Source organism: Anabrus simplex, chromosome 1, assembly GCF_040414725.1.
Source record: "Anabrus simplex isolate iqAnaSimp1 chromosome 1, ASM4041472v1, whole genome shotgun sequence".
Taxonomy (NCBI): domain Eukaryota; kingdom Metazoa; phylum Arthropoda; class Insecta; order Orthoptera; family Tettigoniidae; genus Anabrus; species Anabrus simplex.
Window position 1 is genome coordinate 796,722,388 of NC_090265.1, and position 4,767 is coordinate 796,727,154.

The window sequence follows — 4,767 nt, forward strand, 5'->3', positions numbered from 1 at the left end:
TGAAATGATCATTCAGCGAAGAGGTTTAATGAAATCCTTCGTCACCCACAGTATAAGATGTATCAAAATATCAAAACGTTCGTGCAGGTTGTGTTTTCGAGAATTGTCTATTATCGTTGTATTTTCGAACATGTGATACGTGGATTATTGTTATAAAGTTGGTTTAGTAATTTTTGGGTTGTTATAACAACCTGATTAGCTACTTACGACTTGACCTGTACTGAATATTTATACATGTAAACAAACAAATAAACTGATTACTAAGCCGATACGTTGTATTTGTTTATTTTTGCTGTAGGGTATGTCGTTTCTCAACCGTCGGATCAAGAGATATTCTCTGAAATTCATAATTACTTTTTGGTATTTTTCAGAAATAAAATATTTTATAGTTGGAATATTCTTAGCAGAATAATTTTCGTGATTGTATCAAAATGCATAGACCTTTTCTTTACAATTTGTTTTACGTCGTATTAACACAGATAGGTCTTGCGGCAACGATAGGATTGGAAAGGCCTAGGAGTGGGAAGGAGCCGGCCTCGTGGTGTAGGGGTAGCGTGTCTGCCTATTACCCGGAGGACCCGGGTTCGATTCCCGGCGAGGTCAGGGATTTTTACCTGTACCTGAGGGCTGGTTCGAGGTCCACTCAGCCAACGTGAATAGAATTGAGGAGCTATCTGATGTCGAGATGGCGGCCCCGGTCTAGAAAGCCAAGAATAACGGCCGAGAGGATTCGTCGTGCTGACCATACGACACCTCGTAGCCTACAGGCCTTCGAGCTGAGCAGTGGTCACTTGGTAGGACAAGGCCCTTCAAGGGCTGTAGTGCCATGGGGTTTGGTTTGGTTTGGTTTTAGGAGTGGGAAGAAAGCGGTCATGGCCTTAATTAATACAGCCCCAATATTTGACAGGTGAGGAAATGAGAAACCACGGAAAACCATCTTCAGCGCTGCTGTCAGTGGGGCTCGCGCCCACTAATTCCTGGATGCATGCTAACAGCTACGCACCCCTAACACCAAGGCCAAGATATGCGTAGACCCAGTTCGTCTTTAAATTCTTAATATCTATGTTGAAATTGTCAGTGATCAAGCCACTTATTTTGGAATGTTCGAAGTAATTTCAGTCATAGAAATATTCCAACTCCTGGGAATAATCAGTCATAAAATTTCCTGCAAGGCGATTAAAACAGTCGCCGGTGAATCATCTGTTCTAAAAACCGAATGAAAAAAACCATCTGTATTAACCGTAAATACGGCTTCCGGTTGAGGTAGCTAAATAAAATTCAAAAAACTCAGTCGTCGAAAATGACCAGTGTTTCGTCCCAGTTCAGCATGGGCATCATCAGTTGTTACCGCACTATCCAACTGATGAGCCCATGCCACACTGAGGAGAACCACTGATAATTCTTAACGATTGAGTTTCCTGAATTTTATTAACAACTGTGTTGCAGACAATGAAGTATAAAGCTGGGAAGTATTAAACAAAATCACTAATATTAGAAATTAAGGCAGTTTGTATCCATTGCGTAAGCGCTTGTTTCAAATGACGAGGGTCGTAATATTTTAAAGTAATACGTGTACAAATTTAAATGTTAATATGAATAAAAGACAAGGGACTTCGCTTAATTCTTGTACAGTATTAAGGAATGTCATAGACTACTAAAGGTGTTTGTGATGCGTGCATCTCAATTTCACAGAGACTTCTCCAGGATAAGCAAAAGGAGGGGAGAGCTATGACCACACAGAAGATGACATCATACTTAATTATTAATACTCATGTTCGTTAAATACAGGGTTTCTCATATAAACTAAGACCGATCGCACAGTGTTTGTACTCTGCGCTACTGCAGTTGCCTCTGACATACTTATGCCGCGCGCGGCCGCCCTGGTTTAAACCTGTTATACAATCTTATATGAAACCTTACCTAACAAGAGATACAGGAGGTGTCGTCCTTCCTGAGTTATACAGGCATTGCTTTAAGCGTGTATACAATCTTCTTACCTTATAAAAGATGCCGGAAGTGTCGTCCTTCCTGGGTTATACAGGCATTGCTTTAAGCGTGTATACAATCTTCTTACCTTATAAAAGATGCCGGAAGTGTCGTCCTTCCTGGGTTATACAGGCATTGCTTTAAGCGTGTATACAATCTTCTTACCTTATAAAAGATGCCGGAAGTGTCGTCCTTCCTGAGTTATACAGGCATTGCTTTAAGCGTGTATACAATCTTCTTACCTTATAAAAGATGCCGGAAGTGTCGTCCTTCCTGGGTTATACAGGCATTGCTTTAAGGTGTATACAATCTTCTTACCTTATAAAAGATGCCGGAAGTGTCGTCCTTCCTGGGTTATACAGGCATTGCTTTAAGCGTGTATACAATCTTCTTACCTTATAAAAGATGCCGGAAGTGTCGTCCTTCCTGAGTTATACAGGCATTGCTTTAAGGTGTATACAATCTTCTTAACTTATAAAAGATGCCGGAAGTGTCGTCCTTCCTGAGTTATACAGACATTGCTTTAAGCGTGTATACAATCTTCTTAACTTATAAAAGATGCCGGAAGTGTCGTCCTTCCTGAGTTATACAGGCATTGCTTTAAGCGTGTATACAATCTTCTTACCTTATAAAAGATGCTGGAAGTGTCGTCCTTCCTGGGTTATTCAGACATTGTATCTGGTAACCACATTCTGGCTGACCTCAGCGAGTTCTGCCACTGGAGTGTTTCTGATTTCATTCGTAATGTTTTCTTTCTGTTCCTCCAGTGTGCGAGGATTTGTTCTCGGGTTCACGAGGCTAATTGCTGACAGTCCCAGTGACAGCTGGAATCGTGCACATCATATCTATTGCGCGACGCGTAAACACATTGAACCAACACTTGAGTTATTTATATCATTTGTCTGAAAGGACCATCTAATTGGCAGACAATATGGGCTGCAACAAGGTCAAAATTCTGCCCCCAAACAAGGCAAAACATTAAGAACTTAAAAATAAATAAAACTTTAAACTAAACACAGGACAATAATTATAAAAGTACAAAAACTCGTAAAATATAGATCATTGTCACAATAATAACATTCACTTGACACATTAACAGGTACCGCAATATACAATCCTAAAAGAAACCTTTCAAAATGTACCAGGGCAACGCATGGAGCAATTTAATATCAAGATACGTTATTTGGCCTATTTATAATGATTGCAGCGGTGTAGCACGGGTCCTCTAGTAGAAATTTCTACTTGTTGTACTAATTTTGTGAGGGATTTATTTAGTGACCGTTCAAAATTGACATCAATGTTATCTAGATTTACCTCTGTCAAAACTGTTCGTGTGCGCGCATGTTTCTTTTTTGAGCACTGAGCGAGTAGTTTCAAATTTATTTACAATTAAGTCACGTGCTCATGAAGGTGGCACTTCACCAGGAAATTTCTGAAAAATGCATCGCCTACCCGTCGAGCCGACTCGTACTTAAAATAACTTTTACATAAGAAAATACGGTGTTACAATGATAACTGTCTCACCATGTTAACAGCTGAGGTTCAGACTGGCAACTGATGCTTCCGAGGTCGAACATGTGCACGCTGCTTGCAAGGTGAAGAACTAAGCGCGCGTCTCTAGTACTGCAGCGTATGTACTGCAGAGTAAAAGCGCTGTCTGAACGGTTTTTAATTTATATGAGAGGGCATGTATATGAAATTTTTAATTAAAATACGAGTAGTTTTATTGAATCCGGACCCTCGTCTTATACAAAAAGAACTTATCGGGTTTCTAAAGGGTTGAGAACTGGGGATCTCCACAGCCGCGGGATTTCTGGGCGTGACAATGTCTGCATGTAGTGAAATAAAAAATCTCTATTTACAGTGCAGTCGGAAAGACAGGACAGTAGGCTTTATACGATTGGTACCCTTCAATGTTCTTAGGTTAGAAAGATATTTCACAGCTTTCATCAATCTTCTACATCCTCCTTGCTCATTAGGTAATATCCATGTGCCTCAACGGCCCTTTCTCGCGGCCACAGCACTGAATGGGATGATGAGTCACGGGCGAGCCACTGCTCAATTTATCGTCACATAACTCTACATTGGATGCATAAAAATTTGCTATTATATGTTCACCTCGCCGGAGTTTCTTGATAAATGTACGATATAGCAACCAAGAAACAAAATGTTCAGTGCTCATGTCACTTAGTAAGCTGATCATGAAAGATATATGCACTCTTGTTTCCTAAAGAGGTAAGATCCAGCCCGCGCCTCCCCCAGTGTGTTCCTGTGGTGCCGACATCGCCGCGGCCTACATCCTCGCAGAGTGCGCCGACTTCTCTGGCCTAAACTTTGTTGTACATGACCAAATTTTGTCATATGCAAGAATTGGCAAGACTTACTATGAAAAACGAAAAATTAAGCCATTTCCTCGATTGTACCGAAAGTTGAAGGGATAAAGGGCCGGGAAAGGTTTCAAATCGGGAATCGTGGGTAGCTCTATCAAGCTAAAAAGAAAACAAATATCGAAAATCACTTCCGGCCTAAATGTAGTTCCGGAAATGCAGCCTAAATTCGCTTGTTTTTTTACTCGTTTCAATTTTGATTCAAATTGTGTCTAAATTAACTTATTTACATAATTCTTTCTGTAATGTGGGTTTAATATCCTCAGGCGTTTGTTGATTTTTTGAAAAAGGTCCGCACTGAATGTAGTTTTAAAGGCTTAAGTGAAACTCTGTCTTGACACACATTAGCGCTCTTAGTGGTAAAAAATGCAAACTGCTAACCTAATCGGCCGGA

General features: G+C 40.4%; 1 non-coding gene across 1 annotated transcript; it reads left to right on the forward strand.

The window, feature by feature from the left end:
* Positions 1-532: 532 nt before the first annotated feature.
* Positions 533-603, forward strand: TRNAN-AUU (transfer RNA asparagine (anticodon AUU)). The gene has a single exon. It is a non-coding gene; the product is annotated as a tRNA-Asn (tRNA).
* The last annotated feature ends 4,164 nt before the right edge of the window (positions 604-4,767 follow it).